General features: G+C 45.3%; 1 protein-coding gene and 1 non-coding gene across 3 annotated transcripts in view; one reads left to right on the top strand and one right to left on the bottom strand.

Moving 5' to 3' along the window:
* Positions 1 to 22043, top strand: part of MAP7D2 (MAP7 domain containing 2) — a 98010-nt gene that overhangs the window by 18894 nt on the left and 57073 nt on the right. The gene's annotated exons all lie outside the window — the stretch shown is intronic.
* Positions 4088 to 4160, bottom strand: TRNAG-CCC (transfer RNA glycine (anticodon CCC)). Its single transcript has one exon. It is a non-coding gene; the product is annotated as a tRNA-Gly (tRNA).

The raw sequence follows: 22043 nt of genomic DNA, 5'->3' as shown, positions 1-22043 counted from the left end.
ACTCTCTCTACAGATTTGGGGCCAGCTTTCTTAGATCCTTGTCTACCAGTGACTTTTTTTCCCCGAAATTATAGTATAAGCCACCCACTCTGCTTTCTTTCCCTGTTGCTTTCTTGTCATCTCCCTACCTCCTCCCTCCCTCTCCTTATATTAGCAGGTTAGCTGTAAATCCTCCTTAAATAGCTGTCAAAGTAAATGAGTTGGTAGATGGGGCACAACTACAGGAATTCATCTGACAGATGGATAGACAGCCATTGTTGCACCCTGGCCGCCCTTCTAAGTCACCTGCCTTCATTCTGTTTCTGTGAGGCTGAATTTCTTTATTTTCCCCAGTTTTATTGAGGAATAATTGATATACATCACTTCATGATGATTTGATGTACATATATGATGAAATGATTACCACAGTAGATTCAGCTAACATCCGTCTTGTAATATTGTTGTTCAGTCTCAGTCGTGTCCAACTCTTTGCAACCTCATGGACTGCAGCACATCAGGCTTCCCTGTCCTTCACCATCTCCCATAGCTTGCTCAAATTCATATCCATTGAGTCAGTGATACCATCCAACCATCTCATCCTCTGTCGCCCCCCTCTTCTGCCTTCAATCTTTCCCAGCATCAGGGTCTTTTCTAATGAGTCAGTTCTTTGCATCAGGTGGCCAAAGTATTGGAGCTTCAGCTTCAGCATCAGTCCTTCCAAAGAAATCCCAGGGTTGATTTCCTTAGGATTGACTGGTTGGATCTCCTTTAAGTCCAAGGGACTCTCAAGAGTCTTCTCCAACACCACAGTTGAAAAGCATCAATTCTTCGGCACTCAGCTTTCTTCACAGTCCAATTCTCGCATCCATACATGACTATTGGGAAAACCATAGCTTTGACTAGGCGGATCTTTGTTGCCAAAGTAATGTCTCTCCTTTTTAGTATGCTGTCTAGGTTTGTCATAGCTTTTCTTCCAAGGAACAAGAGTCTTTTAATTTCATGGCTGCAGTCACCATCTGCAGTGATTTTGGAGCCCAGAAAAATAAAGTCTGACACTGTTTCCACTGTTGCCCCATCTATTTGCCATGAAGTGATGAGACTGGATGCCATGATCCTTGTTTTTTGAATGTTGAGCTTTAAGCCAGCTTTCTCACTCTCCTCTTTCACCTTCATCAAGAGGCTCTTTAGTTCCTCTTCACCTTCTGCCATAAGGGTGGTGTCATCTGCCTGTCTGAGGTTATTGATATTTCTCCCGGCAGTCTTGATTCCATCTTGTGCTTCATCCAGCCCAGCATTGCACATGATGTACTCTGCATATAAGTTAAATAAGCAGGATGACAGTATACAGCCTTGACATATTTCTTTCCCAATTTGGAACCAGTCTGTTGTTCCATGTCCGGTTCTAACTGTTGCTTCTTGACCTGCATACAGGTTTCTTGACCTGCATACAGATTTCATGTTATATAGATACAATAAAAAGAAAAAAGGAAAGAAATGTTCTCCTTGTGATGGTAGCTCATAGGATTTACTGTCCTAACAACTTTCCTATATATTATATAGCAGTGCTAGTTATAGCCATTGTGTTGTATATTACATTCCTAGCATGTATTTATCTTATTGTTGGAAGTTTGTACCTTTTGACCATCTTCCTTCAATTTTCCCTCCCAGGTTGGCTTTCTTTTGTCTCGCTGGGCTGCAGGGTTCTTGAAAACTAGGCCATTCAGAACCACAGGCCCAGAAGCTGCTCTGGGTTGGACCAGCCTTGCAGTGTGAGCAAGTTCTGGGACTGAAATCAAGTGTGCAGTTTCTAGATGTGTAAATTCAGTCACTTCTTCTCTAGCAGAAATTGTATTTAATAGTCACTAATGGTAGAGCTTCAAATACTGTTGACCCTTGAACAAGGCAGGGGTTAGGGGTACCCACCCTCCCCACAGTTGACAATCCGAGTATAACTTAGAGTCGACCCTCTATATACATATATTAAAAAGCAGAGACATTACTTCACCAACAAAGGTCCATCTGGTCAGAGCTATGGTTTTTCCAGTAGTCATATATGGATGTGAGAGTTGGACTATGAAGAAAGCTGAGCACCAAAGAATTGATGCTTTTAAACTGTGGTGTTGGAGAAGACTCTGGAGAGTTCCTTGGACTGTAAGGAGATCCAACCAGTCCATCCTAAAGGAGAACAGTTCAGTTCAGTTCAGTCGCTCAGTCGTGTCCGACTCTTTGCGACCCCATGAATCGCAGCACACCAGGCCTCCCTGTCCATCACCATCTCCCGGAGTTCACTCAGACTCACGTCCATCGAGTCAGTGATGCCATCCAGCCATCTCATCCTGGGTCGTCCCCTTCTCCTCCTGCCCCCAATCCCTCCCAGCATCAGAGTCTTTTCCAATGAGTCAACTCTTTGCATGAGGTGTCCAAAGTACTGGAGCTTCAGCTTTAGCATCATTCCTTCCAAAGGAGATCAGTCCTGAATATTCATTGGAAGGACTGATGTTAAAGCTGAAATTCCAATACTTTGGCCACCTGATGCAAAGAACTGACTCATTAGAAAAGACCCTGATGTTGGGAAAGACTGAAGACAGGAGGAGAAGGGGATGACAGAGGATGAGATGGTTGGATGGCATCACCGACTTTATGGACATGAGTTTGAGCAAGCTCTGAGAGTTGGTGATGGACAGAGTAAGCTGGTGTGCTGCAGTCCATGAGGTTGCAAAGAGTTGGGACACAACTGAGCGACTGAACTAAACTGAACTATATACATGGTTCCTCCTTATAGGCGGTTCCTCTGTACATGCGATTCCACCTCCATGGATTCAACCAACTTTGGATCATGTAGTACTATAGTATTTAATAATGAAAACAAACCGTGTGTAAGTGGACCCACACAGTTCAACCTTGTGTGGCCCAGTGTCAAGTGTATCAGTGTGTAGCATGCTAATCACTGTTACTGCTGCTGATAAAATAACTGGTTGCACTTGCATTGAGCATAGCTTTTTGCTTGCTTTTGTAGCCAGATGCCCTGAGTTTGAATCCTGATTCTGCTCCCTTTATTATCTAGATGAACATGTCAGTTCACTCTTGAAGGGGAGAGTAAAATATCCAACTGCACAGCTTGTTGAGAGATTTAAACAAGAGAATGTGGGCAGAGCAATTAATACAATGCCTAGCAGAGAGTGAGAGCTCCATAAATTACCATTTGCAGAGTTAATGTATGCCCTGGTATTAAGAGGGCATACTTTATGGTGTGCTTGCTGTATACAAGGTACCAGGTTAGGTTTTGCAGGGAATAAGCCAAAGCCTTGTGAATGGAATCTGAGCCCCATTGATGTTACAGTTGTGCCCAGCTGGGCAGTTAACACTGGGGAAGCAGAGACTGGGTGGCATGCACATTTTACTCATTTTTTTAGACTATAAATCTTATTAACTAATTTTCATAAAACATTGTGTTGATTATAAACATCAATGCAGAAAAGATTTGGCTAAGCTTAGTTTCTTCTGGGAGTTATAGATATTTTCATTTCTTTTGGGAAATTAAAACATTTCATCGTTTACTGTTGGCCACTGGTAGCTTTAATCAGGGCAAGCCATCTTGCTCAAAACAAATAACCTTGACAGAAACGGGTAGTCAGAGCCCTACTCAATGAATCTACTAGTTGTGTTTGATGCTGAGGAGCCAGCAGCAGTGTGTGTTTGCAGGCTGGCTGTGTCTGCCTCCCATCCCTTCCTATCTGTTGCTCCTGCAATGGAGCGAGTACTAGCAGGCCCTCTCTGTGAAATTTCTGAGCCACGTGAGAGAGCGCATGGTGTACTTTTAGAACAAGCTCTGTCCTGTCTTTCCTTGTATACTTTGGTTGAGAGAAATAGTATAAGCTCCTGTTTGGGGAGGAATTTGGGGGTTTTGCTTCTTTCTTTCTTTTCTTTTTTTTTTTTTTTGCTTATTTCTTAAAGCAGAAATTGGTGAACATTCTGATGGCAGAGGTTTTGTATCACTTTTAGCCTGGAAGACCACTTTTATTTTTAAATCATTTATTTATTTGGCTGAGCTGGGTCGCAGTCGCAGCATGTGAGATCTTCAATCTTCATTGTGACATATGGGATCTAGTTCCCTGATCAGGGATTGAACCTGGGCCCCCTGCATTGGGAGTGCAGAGTCTTAGCCACTGGACCACCAGGCAAGTCCCTGGGAGACCACTTTTGACCTAGCTCTAGATGTCAGTCAGCTAGTGTCTGTGTAGGTTCAGCCTTCGGACCCCTAGGAGGACAGGGCCCCAGGAGCCAGATGTTAGAGCACCTCCCAGAGGCATCTTTACACATAGCCTCAACCCCTTGTGTTGTCTTGGGAAAAAAACCTTTCAAGCCCTCAGTTTCTTGTCAGTAAAATGATATGGATGACACCTGCTTCTTGAGTTTGTATTAAGGATTAGAAAATAAAGCACATCACACACCTCCTTTCACGGGTCAGAGCTGTTGAGGAGCCATTCTAGGCCTGCAAAAGACTGGTGAGTTTGGTTTGTGGCCCCTTCAAATGACCACAAAGGCCAGGCCAGTCAATTTCTTTCTTTTTCTCCTTGGCTCTGCCATGTGGCATGTGAAATCTTTGTTCCCTGAGCAGCGATTGAACCTGTGCAGGGGGTGACACTGACAAGAAACTGAGTCTTAACCCCTGGATCCTTAGGGAAGTCCCAGTCAACGTCTTTTGGTCAAAATAACATCCCTGAGTTACTTCATCCAGGGAGAGGAAAACCATGTGACATGCATGCTGACACTCTCGATCCTCCCTGCTTCATGCCACACTCAAGACACCACCTGGAAGTGGCCGCAGCATTCTCCCGATCCCAGGCTCCAGTTAGCTGGTCAAGGTCGGTAGGAGAGACACAGTTGAGTTGTCACCCCTGCGTCCTGTCGTGCATGCCCTCCTCCATGGCAGTGTCTTTTGAATGTCCTGTCTAAACCCAAGCCCGCCTGAACCACAACCTGGTAACAGTCTTTGCTCTATTTTTACAGCAGCTAGTCTTTTCTCCTTGTCATCTGTGTTAGTCCTTGTTTCCTTCTAGCTTCTATTTCAGCAGCATCTCTTTTGGTGTAAAAATCCCCAAAATGTGTTTCTAGAAACAGCCTTGACAGAATCTAAGGACAGGTGCTTAAAAGTGGCTCTTGGCACACTCTGCAGACATTTATGAGTACCTGACGTGTGCTGACCGGTGATTTGTGACACAGTCAACACAGCCCTAGTTTTTCAGAGTTCAGTCTAAAAAGACAAAAAGTGGACAGCCTGTTCTTTTATTTAGTTCTTCCTATCTGGTGCTGCTGCTGCTGCGTCGCTTCAGTCATGTCCAATAGGCGGCAGCCCACCAGGCTCTACTGTCCCTGGGATTCTCCAGGCAGGAACACTGGAATGGATTGCCATTTCCTTCTCCAGTGCATGAAAATGAAAAGTGAAAGTGAACTTGCTCAGTCGTGTCTGACTCTTTGTGACCCCATGGACTGTAGCCTACCAGGCTCCTCTGTCCATGGGATTTTCCAGGCAAGTGTACTGGAGTGGGGTGCCATTGCCTTCTCTGAGTTCTTCCCTCTACCTTGTGGCAAAGGCAGCAGTAATCTCAGTTTACAAGGAGAAAGGAGAGAGTGAGCGCTTTAAGTTTATTCAGCAGCTGGTACCTGGGACCAGATCTGTTTCCAGAAGCATGCTGATCCAGGCTTTGTGTGGGGACATCCATCCCCTCACTGGCTGGCGGTGGGGCATCCACACAGGAGGATGAACAGCAGAGCAGCCATTCCTTCCTTCTTCAGAGCTGGGGTGTTGGGATAGTCAGCACCGGGGCCAAACCTTGAGTCACTTCAAGCCTAAGTTGTTCTTGGTGGTTCCATTCCCCTTTGCCATGTACCCACTCTCCTGGCCTCCCTTGTAGCCATGTAATCCAGTACCAGCCAAGGAGCCTTAAGGGGAAGACTACTGGGGAATCTTTCTGGCGTCCAAGAGAAATGAGCTTGAGGAGAGAGCTCCTTCCTCCCTGTTTTGGCTCCTCCCTTCTTCACCCCAGCTCTGCCTGCTCTCCTGTGAGAAGATGACGCTGGTGCCATGGCAGCATCTTGTGATCTGAAGGGGAGACACACTTCGAATGACTGAACAGGAAAGCAGAAGGATCTCAGGTCCTTCATCTTCCAGCCACTGAGGCATTCTAAACAAGACTTTTCCTAAATACCTTTTCAGAAAATATCTTTATGGGTAAAGCTGTGACCCATGAAAGATAGCATGCCATGTGCTTCAGATGTATTTTCTAATCCCTAATACAACCCCAAGAAGCAGATAGCATGTAACGCATTTTGCTGACAAGAAGCTGAGGGCCTGAAAGATTTTTTTCCAAGACAACACAGAGGGCTGAGGCTATGTGTAAAGATGCCTGTGGGAGGCAAGCTCTGGGCTTCTCAGAGGGCAAACATCATCACCACCTGGGAGCTTGTCTGAAATGCAAATTCCTGAGCCCCACCCCAACCCTACCCAGCCCAGAATTCCATGGACAGAGGAGCCTGGTGGGCTACAGCCCATGGGGTCACAATGAGTCTGATACGACTGAGCGACTAGCACATCCCAGCCCTAGTGAGTCAGGGGCCCAGATTTTTTGTAGATGTGGGGCCCAGAGTTTTTGTTTTCACAAGCCCTCAAGGTGATTCTGATGCAAAGTCAAGTTTGAGAGCCACTGGTTTAAGCCCTTGTTGCTTTCCTAAAATGGATCCTGGTGGAGTGAATAACAGATGAGCTGTTGTTACCAGTCAGTTCTCCATATTCCATTGAGGACCAGGTTTGTCTCCATCACAGCCAGTGGCTGTGACACAGATCTGTTGGCTCAGTAGGTTTGATGATACCTTTTCCAGGGGGCCCAATCAGACCTGCCTGGTTCTGGGGTGTCAGTGTCTGGGTCTCCAGGCACCTGTTTGAGCCCAGCCAGGCCCCCACACCCTTCCACTCCCTGAAGAGCACAGAACCAAATGTGCCAGATGTAGGTACTTAATTGTTTTCCCTGTGTGAAAGAATTATATTATTCAAAGAGTAGAGGGTGATGGAGAAGACCAGACTTAAGGGTCTCACAGATAACATGAGCGGAATGGTATTTGAAGTGTTCAGACAACAAATACTTCCCTGGAGCCTTTTCTGGACTGACTGCTGGGAAAACAATGGTAAAGAAAATAAAAGGGTATGTGAAGCTGGAGTATCACAACTATATAAATGAAGATGGATGAGCTGCGGAGGCACACAGAATTTTCCCTTCTGGGATACCTGGGTAGATCTTGGAAGGCTTCCTGGAGGAAGTAGCTACTCATCAGTCAACACTAAGTGTGTGTGTGCTGGGTTGGGGGAGAGGGTATTCCAATCTGGGGACAGAGCTTTGCAAAGACCTGGAGGGGAGGGAGATCCTGGCTCCTGCCAACAAAAGATGGGAGCTAGGTATGGCAGGAGGGCAGAGTCCCCTAGGAAATGGTCCTATTCAAGCTCGCAGACTCAGGAACACATCTGAGGAGCAGGTTGAGATGTGGACAGAATGATATTGAAATGATTTATTAATGTGAACTGGCCTCTTACTGTCTTAAATGGAAATAATTTATTTACTGCTTTTTATTATGGCCCATTAAATGCTGCTTGGACACAGCAGGCCATGTCATGAACACTGCTCTCATCTCCCCTCCCTATCCTGCTCTGTTCCCTCTTTGTTTTACTATTAGGGAAATATTGATAAATATTCATTCCTATGAACAGAGATGCTCATCAACCACTTATTTGGGACCTTCATGAATCTGCTTCATGTCACTAGGCCTCCTTTTCTGTGTTACAAATTCAGGTTTTCTGCCTCCTCCTGGGAGATGCCACTTCACCAGGTCTGAGGAGGAGTTTGGGAATCTGCTTTAAATTAGTTTTGTTGAGTATATATGTTTGTTGTACATAGATTTGCATACATAATTGATATACAGAGAAAATGCACTCATTTTCAGTATACTAATACCAGTGTTTCAACGAATGTATTCATTTCTGACCATCACAGCCCCTTGCAGACATGCTTCACCCTCAGCCCCAGGCATCCTCTAATCTACTTTCTGTTACTATAGATTAGTTTTGCCACTTTTAACATTCATGTCCATGGAATCATGTAGGGTGTACTCTTTTCTTTCTGGCTTCTTTCACTCCATATGTTTCTGAGATTCATCCATGTTGTGTGTATATATAAGTAATTCATTGCTTTATTGCTGCAGAGTACTTCTCTCACTGAGAATGCACTCGTGTTTTTGCTGCATTGCCATTTTAGCCATTCTCTTGCTGATGGACATTTGTTTCTAGTTTGTGGCAGTTATGGACAAAGATACTGTGAGCATTCAGGTGCAAACTGCTTTGTAAACCCGTTTGCATTTGTCTTGAGTAAATCCATAGGAGTGGGCTTGCTGGGTCGTATGATGCATGAATACTCTAACTGGGAAAGGAGCTGCCAAACTCTTTTCCTAGGTGCTTGTACCAGTTTACATTCTGACCTGCAGTGTAAGAGAGGGCTACTTGCTTTGCATCCATGCAAGCACTTAGTATGGTTAGTTTTTCATTAGATCTAAATTACTACTTTTTTTTTTGCCATACCAGTGGTTGTATAATGATTTGTCACTGTGGTTTTATGTTGCATTTTTCTGATAATTGAAGATTGAGCAGCTTTTCATGTGCTTGTTGGCATGTTAAATGCCTGTTCACACTTTTTGCCCATTTTTTAAATAGTTGTTCGCTTGTTTAACTGTAAGAATTTTTTATTTGCTTATATTTTATTTTAAAACTATACATCTTTATCCATAAGTAAGATTGGTCAATAGTTTTTATGTTAAAATCAGACATTTAAAAAAATAATTTTTGTTATATTCTGGATTTAAGTTCTTTGTCACACATGTGTATTGTGAATATTTTCTCATTGTCTGATTTGCCATCTCTTTATTGTGTCTTGAGCAGAAGATTTAAATTTTGATGAAATTTGATATGTCAGTTTTTTCTTTTATAGTTTGAGATTTTTGTGTGTTCTAAGAAATCCTTGCATGCTCCTAGGTATTAATAGAAGTTTTATAGATCCAGTTTGAGTTTTTATATGTGATGTAAGGTATGGATCAAGGTTCATTTTTTTGCATATGGATATCTACTTGTTCCAGCACCATTTGTTGCAAAGACTGTTCTTTTCCCACTACATTACCTTGACACCTTTGTTAACTATTCAGCTGCTTGTGCATTTGTCGATCTGTTTCTGGACTCTGTTGTGTCCTTTTGATCTGTGTGTCTGTCCTTATGCCAGTGCCAGTGCCACACTGTCTTGATTATAGGGATCTGTGTTTTTAGGAAGAACCCCTAGACGGTTCTCATGATCATGGCCATTTGGGAAACATGTATTAAATTTTTCTAAGGATCCTTCTGGTGATGACAGTCTTACGTCTGAGTATTCCTGCCAGCTCAGCCTCCATTTATACCCCAGCTCCTTCCTACTCAGAGTGGAGTCTACAGACCAGCAGTGTCAACATGACTCAGGAGCTTGCGCAAGATGCAGACTCCGGCCTTGCCCCAGACCTACTGAGTAGAACCTTCAGTGTAACGAGATCCCCAGGGGATTCCCATCAAGGTTGCATAGCACTTCTAGATGTCATTACCCTAAAGCAGGGCCTTACTGATTTTTGGATCATGAATAACTCCACAGTTAGAAACACATATTACAGTGTGTGTATTGATGTAGCTGAAACAGGTCTTTACAAAACAGTGCTTACTTTTCCTACTTGGTGCCTGCTTTTCTGTTCCTTTCCTCTCTGACCCTATTCCTCCCTGCCTCCGTTTCTTCCTGTTACAGCTTTCTTGAGCTGCAATTTATGTACTGTCAACATCACCCATTCTCTGTGAACAGTTTGCATTTGTATGGTTGTGCAGCTCTCTCCACAATAAAGTTTTAGAACACTTTCATCATCCCCAAATTCCGTTTTGCCTCTTCACAGTCAGTTCTGCACTATTTAAAATACTGGTAGCTACCTACAGTTTACAAAGAGTTCAACTTGAGTTGAACCAGCCGTGCAGCAGCACTGCTCAGACTTGGCTGAAAGTGGCTTCCTTTTGGGTCAAGGACCCTGAGACATGACTTCCAAATGGGACTGTTTTTACACAGAATGCTATTTTTACTATATTTCTGTCAAATAATAATGCATCATATATGTACACAAGCTTTAATGTATAGACATTAGTTGTTGAACCCATAAGTTAAAAGATTCTTGACCTTCTTAAACCCTTGAGCTGATTTGTTCTATGTATTTTTGAGATAGGACTGGCTGGTTATGAGTTAGACCAGGATGGTTAGCAGAGAAATGAAAAGATTCCTCAGGTATTTTGCTCAGCAGTAGTTAGTCACGTGTCTGAAATACTGTAATTGCTGAAAATATGGGGGACTAGCTTTGTGGATTTCTTGCCTGTGGCAGGTGTTAAACGTCCTTAGGTGAGGTAGAAGCCCAAAGTTGAGTACCTCTTGTAGGTTTCTGTTGTGAATGTGGAATATATTTTCCTCTGCATTCAGTGCCTTTAAGGTAAGGCTTGCCTTTCACGTCTAGGCAGCATCCAAGCCCCTAGTCTCTAGAAGGCCCCAAGCCGCCTAGACTCAGACAGCTTGAGTTTGCATCTCGCCTTTGCCATTTACCAGTTGTGTGACCTCAGAAAAGTGTTTAATCTCTCAGTTCCCCCTCCTGGAAAACAGGGTCAATAATAGTACTTGATAAGTGAAAGTCACTCAGTTGTGTCCAATTCTTCACAACCCCATGGACTGTAGCCTGCCAGGCTACTCTGTCCATGGAATTTTCCAAGCAAGAATACTTTAGTGGGTAGCCTGTCCCTTCTCCAGGGGATCTTCCCGACCCAGGAATTGAACCAGATTCTCCTGCATTGAGGGTGGATTCTTTACCAGCTGAGCTACCAGGGAAACCCTGTAATAGTGCTTACCTCTTCACGACCCAGATAATCACGATGGTGTGATCACTCACCTAGAGCCAGACATCCTGGAATGTGAAGTCAAGTGGGCCTTAGGAAGCATCACTATGAACAAAGCTAGTGGAGGTGATGGAATTCCAGTTAAGCTGTTTCAAATCCTGAAAGATGATGCTGTGAAAGTGCTGCACTCAATATGCCACCAAATTTGGAAAACTCAGCTGTGGCCACAGGACTGGAAAAGGTCAGTTTTCATTCCAATCCCAAAGAAAGGCAATGCCAAAGAATGCTCAAACTACCGCACAATTGCACTCATCTCACATGCTAGTAAAGTAATGCTCAAAATTCTCCAAGTCAAGCTTCAGCAGTACGTGAACCGTGAACTCCCTGATGTTCAAGCTGGTTTTAGAAAAGGCAGAGGAACCAGAGATCGAATTGCCAACATCTGCTGTATTGTGGATAAAGCAAGAGAGTTCCAGAAAAACATCTATTTCTGCTTTATTGACTATGCCAAAACCTTTGACTGTGTAGATCACAATAAACTGTGTGGAAAATGCTGAAAGAGATGGGAATACCAGATGACCTGACCTGCCTCTTGAGAAACCTATATGCAGGTCAGGAAGCAACAGTTAGAACTGGACATGGAACAACAGACTGGTTCCAAATAGGAAAAGGAGTACGTCAAGGCTGTATATTGTCACCCTGCTTATTTAACTTATATGCAGAGTACATCATGAGAAACGCTGGGCTGGAAGAAGCACAAGCTGGAATCAAGATTGCTGGGAGAAATATCAATAACCTCAGATATGCAGATGACACCACCCTATGGCAGAAAGTGAAGAGGAACTAAAAAGTCTCTTGATGACAGTGAAAGAGGAGAGTGACAAAGTTGGCTTAAAGCTCAACATTCAGAAGATGAAGATCATGGCATCTGGTCTCATTACTTCATGGCAAATAGATGGGGAAACAGTGTCAGACTTTATTTTTTGGGGCTCCAAAATCACTGCAGATGGTGACTGCAGCCATGAAATTAAAAGACGCTTACTCCTTGGAAGAAAAGTTATGACCAACCTAGATAGCATATTAAAAAGCAGAGATATTACTTTGCCAACAAAGGTCCGTCTAGTCAAGGCTATGGTTTTTCCAGAGAGTTGCACTGTGAAGAAGGCTGAGCGCCGAAGAATTGATGCTTTTGAACTGTGGTGTTGGAGAAGACTCTTGAGAGTCCCTTGGACTGCAAGGAGATCCAACCAGTCCATCCTAAAGGAGACCAGTCCTGGGTATTCATTGGAAGGAATGATGCTAAAGCTGAAACTCCAGTACTTTTGCCACCTCTTGCGAAGGGTTGACTCATTGGAAAAGACCCTGATGCTGGGAGGGATTGGGGGCAGGAGGAGAAGGGGACGACAGGATGAGATGGCTGGGTGGTATCACTGACTTGATGGACATGAGTTTGGGTAAACTCCAGGAGTTGGTGATGGACAGAGAGGCCTGGCATGCTGTGATTCATGGGGCCGCAAAGAGTCAGACACAACTGAGCGACTGAACTGAACTTACATTTGCTGGGAAATTAAATGAGCTCAGAGTGTAACATATTTAGCACTGGCATGAGTGATGTTGCTTATTCTTGTCATCACCAGCATTATTTCTCTAAACTGGCTGTTGTTGAAGTCTCCAGTTTAGCTACTTTCCAAGCTCCCCAAATTTACCACTTTGTTGACTACCAAACTTTGTTGCTATTGCAAATGCCTTTTTGTGTAGCATACACTTCTCTGGGCTAGAATGCATTTTTCCCTTTCCATTCCATTCCTGATCATATCCCCATGAACACTCATCTGGATTATTAATTCACTGTGTAGCTCACAGAGGCATACAGGTTTTCTGTGGCTCAGGCCCTGGGCCTGTTACTGAAAGGTATGCATGGGGGATCCAACTGCTTGCCGCTCAAAAGCCAGTGAAGAGGCCAGGGTGGTAGAAAAGGAAGTTTGCTTTATTTCAGATGCCAGCAACTGGCAGGGAGGGTAGCGGACATCTGTCCAAAGGCCGACTGCCCCGCTCCCCAACAAGACGCAGGAGGTGAGAGCATTTATAGACAGAGTGATGTGGGGGCACTCCATGTGGGAACAGTACAGTCATCTCTAGCAGTCATCTTCAAATCGGTCATTGGTGGTGTGACCAGCATCATCTTGGTTGTTGTAGGTACAGTTAATCTTCAGTTCCGGGGTGCACTTGTTCCCATTTCTTTGCGGTCAATTCTCGGAATTGTGGCAGCTCAAGTCCTGGGTACAGTCTGGTCCTCATGTAGTTAACTTCTCCACCTGGGGTTTTAGTATCTATGAGACAGCTCACAGGATATGACTCTGAATATTATCTACAGCCCTTGAGAAAGAACTAAAGGTCCTTGACTATGCTTAATGACTACATTGTTATTATTTAGTCTCCTTAGACTGTTTTCCTTTGTTTCAGCCTTTCTCATTTCTCTGATTAAACTTATTCTTTGGTGAAAGTTTTCCACAGGCCAGAGGCAGGCAGAGAACAAGGTGGAGAGGGGAGGCAAGGAACATGCCGCCCTGCGCCTTCCAGGCCCCGCCGTGGGCCAGGAGGAGAGGCTGGGTGCAGGACGGCCTTGGCCGCGTGAAGGGCAGAGCAGGAGGGCAGTGGGGGCAGGGCTCTGGGAAGGGCCAGGCTGCCCACAGCACTCCCCTGCCCTTGAACTGCTGTTAGGTCTTACATGTTCCCAGTGGACATCTCTCTGCAAAGAGCAAATGTCTGAGAGCCAGTTGGACCAAATGCCTTGTTATCTGCTTGAATGAGCACCTGGAGAAAAACTTGAGAAAGTATTTTACCTGATACCTGCTCTTTATCCTTATTTCTTATGTTTGATGCACAACTCAGATGTGGTGTCGGGGGTGGGGACCATCATGCCCTGTCTTAGGCAGGAAACTCCCAATTTTGAAACCTCAGAAGATCAATACTGTGCTTCATGAAAATAGTTGGTGCCATGTTGATGAGTGAAACCTCGGGTTGCCTTGGGAACAGAAATATCCTTCCTGTTACTATAAAAAGGGACACAGTGTCTGCAGTCATGAAGCATCCTACATTTTGCTGATTCTTTATGGGGAAAAAAAGTGCCCAAAAGGAAACGCTATGTTTAAAAAAAAAACTTTGATCAAATATATAAGATTTCCTGTTAGTGCTGATCAAATCAAGTAAACCCACTTTTCAAATGCTTGTTGGATTTTATAGGCATCAGAGCTGCTCCATCCGTCTCTCTTCTGCCCCCTTCCCCAGTTCCCCCTATGAGTGCAGGACATTTGTTGTGATTTTATTGCCTTTGCCTCCATTTCAGATTCGCGCTGTGGTTTCACTGTGCTGCCATCCAGGAAGGCGGCATTGGGGCAGTTTGTTCCAAGATGCTTGTTACAAAACAACCCTTATCACTTACTCTTAGTAATTTTAGCCACTCTTAGTAATTTTAGGTCCTGCCTAGGGGAACAAATTGTCCCTACTGATGCTGTCAAACACCTTTAAGATACTTATTATCTGTTTTTGAAGAAGAATTTTAAAAATACAATGGATATTACTATAAGTTGCTACAGTTTTAAACTAAATTGCCCAAATGGGAATCATGTTTATTCTATATCATTTTCTAGATTTTTTCATGCTATTGTGCATTGATGTGGGAAGAACCAAGCTGTATTCAGTGAGGAGGAAGTTTTTCTACTTTTCACCTGTAGTGCAAGTTATTAGAGCAGGGTTTCTCAAACTTGACACTGCTGACATTTTCGGCTGGCTCGTTCTTTAGTGTATGTCAGGGCAGCTGTCCTGAGCGCCATAGGATTGTCAGCAACATCACAGGCCTCAACCCACTAGGTGCCAGTAGCATGCCTCCCCCATGTCATGATGACCCAAAATGTCTCTGAATACCGCCAAGTGTTTCTTGGAAGACACAATCACCTCTGGTTGAGAGCCACTGTACTAGAGTCTGAGAATTGTTTAGTGTGCTGTTTTTAAAGGCAGTGGTCACATAAGCACTGGTCTGGGGTCAGCTGTAATAGAAATGTATGTAGTGACCTTTAAGTGTGACAGTCTGGCTAATTTAAAATAATGTGAATCCAAAGCTGGGTTGCTGTGATGGGCTGGCATATTGTTTTTCTTTGGTGATAGTATTTGCAAGATTTGAAAAAACACGTATTATCAGTTTTTATATTCTTGTGATGAGAAAAGGAGAGAAACAGTGACAGCCACAACAGGCAAGGTGGCCGTGCTCAAACCCAGCTGTGGTGCACAAACGGGCGTTTGTCACGCATTGTCTTGAATGGCAGGAGCCTTTCCCGTGGAACAACCCAAAGAGAAGCCTGCACAGAGCTGTGACCCTTCAGACTTCACTTCTGAAGGCCTTGTGGTTTTACTCTGCAAAAATCATTCTCAGAAATGAGGAGTGTGATTCACAATTTGCCTTTTCTCTTGTCAATCTGTAATCTTAATCTTTTCTCTTACAATCTGTAATCTTTCTGTTTTCAAAATAAACTTTTGCCCACCAAGGCCCCCTCCTTGAGGACAGCCCCTCCTTCCCAGTCACCTCAGTAGGTTTCAGACCTACTGAATAACTAGAATTTTAAGATTTATGTGGTTTTTGTTTTTCCAAAGAGGTATTTAGATGGGGTGAAGTGGGGGTAAATTTAATTAGCAAGCTGAAGATCTCTGCAAGGTTGCCTAGAAAGGCATGCCAGACTGCCCTGAGTGACATGGAGTGGGGCACACATTTTGCTTTGTCCTCTCAATTTAAAAACAGCCTATTTGAGTCAGGAAGCTGTTTCCGCCTCGAGGCCTTGAAGTGCCCTTGAAGACCGTCCTTGTTTAAGGATGCCAGATGCAGGGCCTGTGCTTTGGGGCAGGGCCGAGCAATCCTGCTGGGCATGCTTTTCTGGGAGAAAAGGAAATTATTACAGCTTTCCAATTTCTTGATGTCTTCACATTGTTTGCAATGCAAAGAGTGATTGTTTTTCTAACCTCTTTATTTACCCTTTGCATTTTGTTTTAAAACACATCTTTTTCGAGCCACATGCCCAAGCACCGCACTGAGGCCTCCAGTTCAGTCCTGCTGGCCTGTCACTGGCCCCTCGATGCACTGGTGTAACGAGGGCCGTCTCCGAGGTGGGGCTCAGCCGCCCAGGGCTGAGACTGTGAATAGATGGGTCTACAGCAGGTGAGTTCACCTTGGATGCTTGAGTTGCTCAGCAGTGGTCAAGATGCAGGTCTGAAGCCTACTGAGGTGACTGTAGGGAAGCAGGCAGCCTGGGAACAAGGGGCTGTCCTTAGGGAAGGGCCCTGAAGGCTCTTGCCAACCCTGTTAACAGGGAGGGTGGGCAGACTGCCATCACCCAATGCATGTCGCTGTGGGAGGCAGGAAACAAGGAAGGAGAGAATGAGGGAGCTTCTGGTGTCTCACTCATCAAGGGCACAGCTCTTCCCACCATAGGAATCCGGGATCCGATGGGGACCTGGTCATGATGGCATGAAGACAAGCCAGCAGGGTCTCCAGTGCCACTTTGGGATCCTTTGCACACCTTTTATGGTCATCATCATGAAACATACACAAAAAATCAAATGGCAGTACTAATAATGAGAATGCTGTAGTTTATTTCTCGTTACCAGCTTTTACCTGCTGGATTCTGTCCACATCTTCAAAGAGACATTTTTCAGTGTCTTGTACTTCACTGCTGAAAAAAGCAAATAAGAGTTATTTTTTCCCCCTGTGTCTGGCACTCTTTGCAGATGTCCAAGGCCTTTCTGAGTCCACACTAAACGACCATGTCCCCTGTGGTGTGCAACCCTAGAACCCACCTCCGCCCAACCACTGAAGGACAGCCCTGGGCTAGGCTCAGAAACGGCGTCGCCTGACCTTTATTGAGCACAGCAGGCAGTGTTCTGAGCAGTGTGCGTGTGTGTGAATGTGTGTGTGTGTGTCTCTTTCTCCTGCCCCCTCCCTTTCCCTCCTTCCCTCCTCTCCCCCTCTGCCCCTCTGTTACCCTCTCCCCTGATGCTCCAAGATATCTGTGAGAGTAGAACCTGTACTCAACTGGCTCCAGAGCGCTCACTGGCTTCCAGCTTCTTCTCCATCCTTGCTGGGGAACAGGAGGGCTTTTCAAAGGTCATTCTGTCTTCACATTGAGCCTTACCCCTTGATTGGGACAGGCCGGCCTTGGATGCTCACACCAAAGCCCCCTGTGTCAGAGCTTCTCCATCTCTAAAGGACCCCGAGGGCAACCTCGGTCCCCTGGCCCCGCTTGCCCCATCTGTGACAGAAGCGTCTAGGCGTGCTCTGCTGTCCATGTTTGCTCTTATCGAGCACCAGCTCCTACTTCCCTCTTTCTTGCTCATCACCCTGGAAAGGACAGGTGGAATCCACAGGCCTGTAGCTGTAGCTAGCTGTGTGACAGTGAGAGGCACACAGAGCAGGGGAGCCTGGAGGTAGGGAAGGTTGGGAGGATGGGCGTCAGTGCGGAGCCACCCAGCTGCCTTGGCGAGCCTTGAGCTTGGCTGGCAAAGGGGGTAGAATACACTACTCAAAATATGAAGTACGCCTCTTTGGCATAGGATTATTTTGAGAAACTACAGACGCCTGAGAAGTTCTGAAAATGGTCCTTTTGTAAGGGAAATCTGTATTTATAAAGGAAATTTACATTAGGAAGAGGGGGCCTATATTAGGAAGATGGCTTTTACCATGGATACGGATGACTTTTAAACCTGGGAGACGTATCTGCGTTGCAGGGCAGCCTGTGTTTACCAAGCATTTCCCCCTCTCACCTTCCATGAATTCCACCTCTCACTCACATCTGTCTTTGGTCTTTAGCTGCAAGTGGTATTTGAGGTAGTGGTTTGGGCCATCCTGGAGAGTGTGATTGGTTTCCTGAGAACCTCCCATATGTACATGACATATATATTTAATAAACTTCTGCCTAGGGCATGCCTGGTGGCCTAGTGTTTAAGAATCAGCTTGCCAATGCAGGGGATGTGAGTTTGATCCCGGGTTCTGAAAGATCCCACATGCCAAGGGGCAACTAAGCCTGTGTACCACAAATACTGAACTCTAGAGAGCCTTTGAGCCGCAACTTCTGAAGCCTGCACGCCCTAGAGCCTGTATTCCACAAGAAAACCCACCGCAATGAGAAGAGCATGCACAAAGACCCAGCACAACCAAAAATAAATAAATCTTAAAAAAAAGTTCCATCTATATTACAGGGGGTCCCAGCCAAGAACTCAGAAGGGTGGAAGGGAAATTATGCAGGTTTCATTTAGCTAGCAAGTCATATTGCAAACAGTGGGTCCTTTTGAAATGATACAAACATGTATTAAATTTATTGTAGAAACACAGGAGTCCAGGTGCCTCCCAGATGAGGAGCCAGCGTAGGAGGGAAGTTTCTGCACTGCAGTGCTCAGTAGGTCATTAATCGAGTTGAATTTTTCTAGCTGCTCATTGTCTTCTTTTAGCTACCTTTGACTTTGTTCACCTCACCTTTCAAATGAATTGTCGGCTCAGCAGAGGAGAGGAAATCTTAGAATGTAAACTGGGACCTTGTGGAAAGTTGCGGCAGGTCTCTTGGGGCAATTTCGTGGGGTTCATGGGGAGACGGAAGTGTGCAGAGCTTCAGATTGCGTGGTCTGGGGCCTGGACCCAGTGCATGACTGCCACGACTTGTTTGGTCTGTGTTCTCGTATATCATCAGGGGAAGGGAGCCAACTGTGGCTTCTCCTGCTGCCAAGCATTTTCACAGCACCCCCATCCCCCAACACACACTGTAACCTTGGGAAGTAGGTAGTAATGATCCTGATTTATACAGAAGAGGAGCCCGAAGCTCTGAGAGGTGAAGGGATTACTCAGGGTCCCTTGACTGGGGCACTATTGGAAGGGCCACGTAGATGGAACCTGGAAGAAGCCCCCAGGACTGAGCTCCATATGAGTGTGGAAGTGATACAAATGGCGATAGCTCCTCTGATGGCTGTAGAAGAGCCAGGCCTTTTGGACAATGAGTAGCTGAGATCTGGTATAGGGTGGAGACAGTAAAAGGCGTGAGAAAGGCAGGTAAAGGGACCCTGGAAGAGAAGGGGTCAAGGCAGAGTCCGGAACTGGCTGTGTAGACCCCTTCTCTCCCGAATCACCACGTGCTCTTTAAGAGCCCTGCAGCTTGAGCCAGTCCCTGGGCCTTTGCTGGTGTCTTCAGTTCCACATCAGCCCTGCTGAGGCTCACCTCCTGTCTCCCACGCTGCCCTTGGAGCTCCCTCACCGCTTCACGGAGCCGCATTGAGGATGCAGTTGCCTGGGAGATCCAGGCCTGCTCTTTGCAGCCTTGAGCACTACTGATATATGGCAGGTCGGCTAGCACTGAATTTTGTCTTTTCTGTGTGTTGTTGCAGTTGTTGTAGTGTTAGAAATAGGTATCTTACACTAAAGTGCACACCTTTCAAGTGTGCCATCAGGTAAATTTTAACCAGTGCGTACATTTTCTTGCCCCAGTCCCCTTTCCCCCTCAATTAGCATAGTAGTCCTCCAACAGTCAGGGGCCCAGGCTGCCAAGGAGGCCATGGGGGCAAGCTGCAGACACTGTAGATTTGAAAGAAGGGTTTAAAGATCAAGGGAATCAGGGACTTGTTCTAGACTGCATAGTAGTAGCCTTACTGCCTCCTTTGTGAATCCTGGTAGGAACAGCTACTCAGTTTCTGGACACCTAGATCCCTAGGTCAGGGCTCTTCCCTTCAGGTGGCCTTCCCTCTCACTATTGAGTTGATGCCCATCAGCTTGGGAGTCAGCCAGATTGGCCTCAAATCCAAGCTCTGCCACTTAGCAGCTGCGACTTTGGACAGAAGTCTTAACCCCTGGGGAGAGTCTCACTTTCTCCATCTTGGAGTGCATGATGCCAGGCAGGAGATAGGTGCTTAATAAATGGCACCTTTAGAAGAAGCTGGGCTAGCCTGTGAACCTGTGTACAGTTGGTCAAACTGGGTGCAGTTGAGTTTTATAACTTGGTGTGGTGTGTTTTCCTGTGGTTATGGGAGCCTGAGTTGCTGTGGCAGGAGTTCCTAGGCTGGCTGCTTACATGTGTGTGAGTATAACTAGGCAATCTACTGTTGAGATGGTGAAGAACAGCGTCATCACATACCACCTTCGCAATTAGTGTTTGTGAAATGTCACCTGTGTATTCTTGTTTTAGTAGGAAGTTACTTGTCCTCCTAGAGATAAGATCTAATTTCCACGGAGTTACCAGAAGGGGAATGCCAGCATGTGTAGGCACAAGTAATGGTTGGTGACTGAGAAGTCAAAGGCATGTATACATGTTCCCAGTATAATTTTTATAGGAAAGGAACGCTCGCTGTGGTTTTAGACTGGCAGCATAGTGCACACTCTGTCTCATCAGCTGTGTTAGGCAAGGTAGTATGGTCAGTCCTGTGGGCAGGAGCCCTCGTTAGCAGAAGAGGGAGAGCTGTAACTAGGCACAGGCAGACTAGCGTGGGCAGCACAGACTAGCTGAATTCACTGTGCTCCCGCTGTGTCCTGGGCATGGTTAATCAGCGCTTGTGAGCTTTCATTACATCCTCACTGTAAGAGAGGCACTACTGTTTCTCCATCTTACAGAGGAGGAAACCTAGGGCAGTTGCTGTAGGACTTGGCTGTTGTGCCTTCCTTCTTCCAGTAAGCCTAGGAGATCGGTGTGGATTGGTGACGATTATGTACCAGATTCCTGGTTCCAGGGCAAGAATGATGCGATCTGAGATCCATTATTGTTTGACCTTTATGTCAAAGTGCTATACTCTGTGATTGTTTGGACTTGAACCAGTTCTACACTTTGAAAAGCAAAAAAAAAACTGGCCCTTCTCTTAGCTGTGCAGTTGTGATTTAAGAAAATCATTTAGGAAGCATTTAAGTCATTTAGTAATACTCTTACAACATTGACATTTTGGGGGAAATTTTAATTCAATTGTTTTAAAGGAAACTGCTAGAAATTTAGCATATTTTATAAAAACATAATAGCAGTGTAAATTTGTATATATTCTTATTTCTTATATTCTCTATTTCCCCACTTTTTAAGGACTTTTTGGTATCTCTATACATTTTTTAAAAATGTGTTTTGATACTTGGATATGTACACCTCCATCCTATAGTAGTCAATAGCTATTGAACGTAAATGCTAGTTCCAGGCCTGCCTCTTTTTGAAGCATTAATATAAATTATGACATAATCCTTGAAAGAGTCACATTGGAAGTAACAAATTCAGTGGCAACAGTGTAATACAGACTTTTTCACTGCAGTGAAAAGAGAATCTAAGCCAATTCAGAAGGTTATAGCTGGTAAGGAATGGAGTAGATCAGTGGTTCTCAAAGGAGACCTGATCACCTGGAAACTGTTAGCAATTGTGGGGGAAGCTACCTTCCTTTCTTGACCTTTGAATTTCCTGAACAGATCCAGCAAAATAATGGCTACAAAGATATTTTAAAATGTTCCTCATTTTTATAGACACTTCTGATACTTGGTTTAATGCTCTACAAATGGGGAGGTTTCCATCAAACGGACATAATATTCATGGCCCCTCATTTAGTAACTATTTGAGTACCATGTGCAAGGTCTTGGGGCTTAGAGGGCGAGGGGCAGATGCGCATGCGCAGAGAGTAGCGTAGGGGCAGTAACAGCCATGGCAGACTCTGTGCAGGAGGGTGCAGGCAGACGGCCAGTTGTTCCTTCTGCAGACATGACTGGGGACCCACTCTTTGAGCCCCACACTTAGCTGGGCTCTGGACATCCAGAGAGGAGCTGGAGGCAGGGCCTTGCCCTGTAGAATCAACCTAGTCTAGTAGAACAGCAGCTCTTAAGGTGTGGGTCTTGGACACCCTTCTCTGGCGGGCCCTAGGCCCACTCCATGAAACTCTGGGAGTGCCGTCCAGCACTCTGGGTTCACAAACCCTCCAAGTGGTTCCAACCCGCGCTGCAGTGGGAGGAGCAGCAGGCTAGGAGCAGTGTCAGTCCTTCTGAACAGAAGCATCACATGGGAGCTCTTAGAGCACCAGCACCCTGGCCACACCTGAGCCAACAAGGCCA

The sequence above is a fragment of the Ovis canadensis genome, chromosome X (genome assembly GCF_042477335.2).
Source record: "Ovis canadensis isolate MfBH-ARS-UI-01 breed Bighorn chromosome X, ARS-UI_OviCan_v2, whole genome shotgun sequence".
In the NCBI taxonomy this organism is placed as follows: Eukaryota; Metazoa; Chordata; class Mammalia; order Artiodactyla; family Bovidae; genus Ovis; species Ovis canadensis.
The sequence above is the reverse complement of the archived record's forward strand: the minus strand, read 5'-3'. Positions and strand labels throughout refer to the sequence as shown.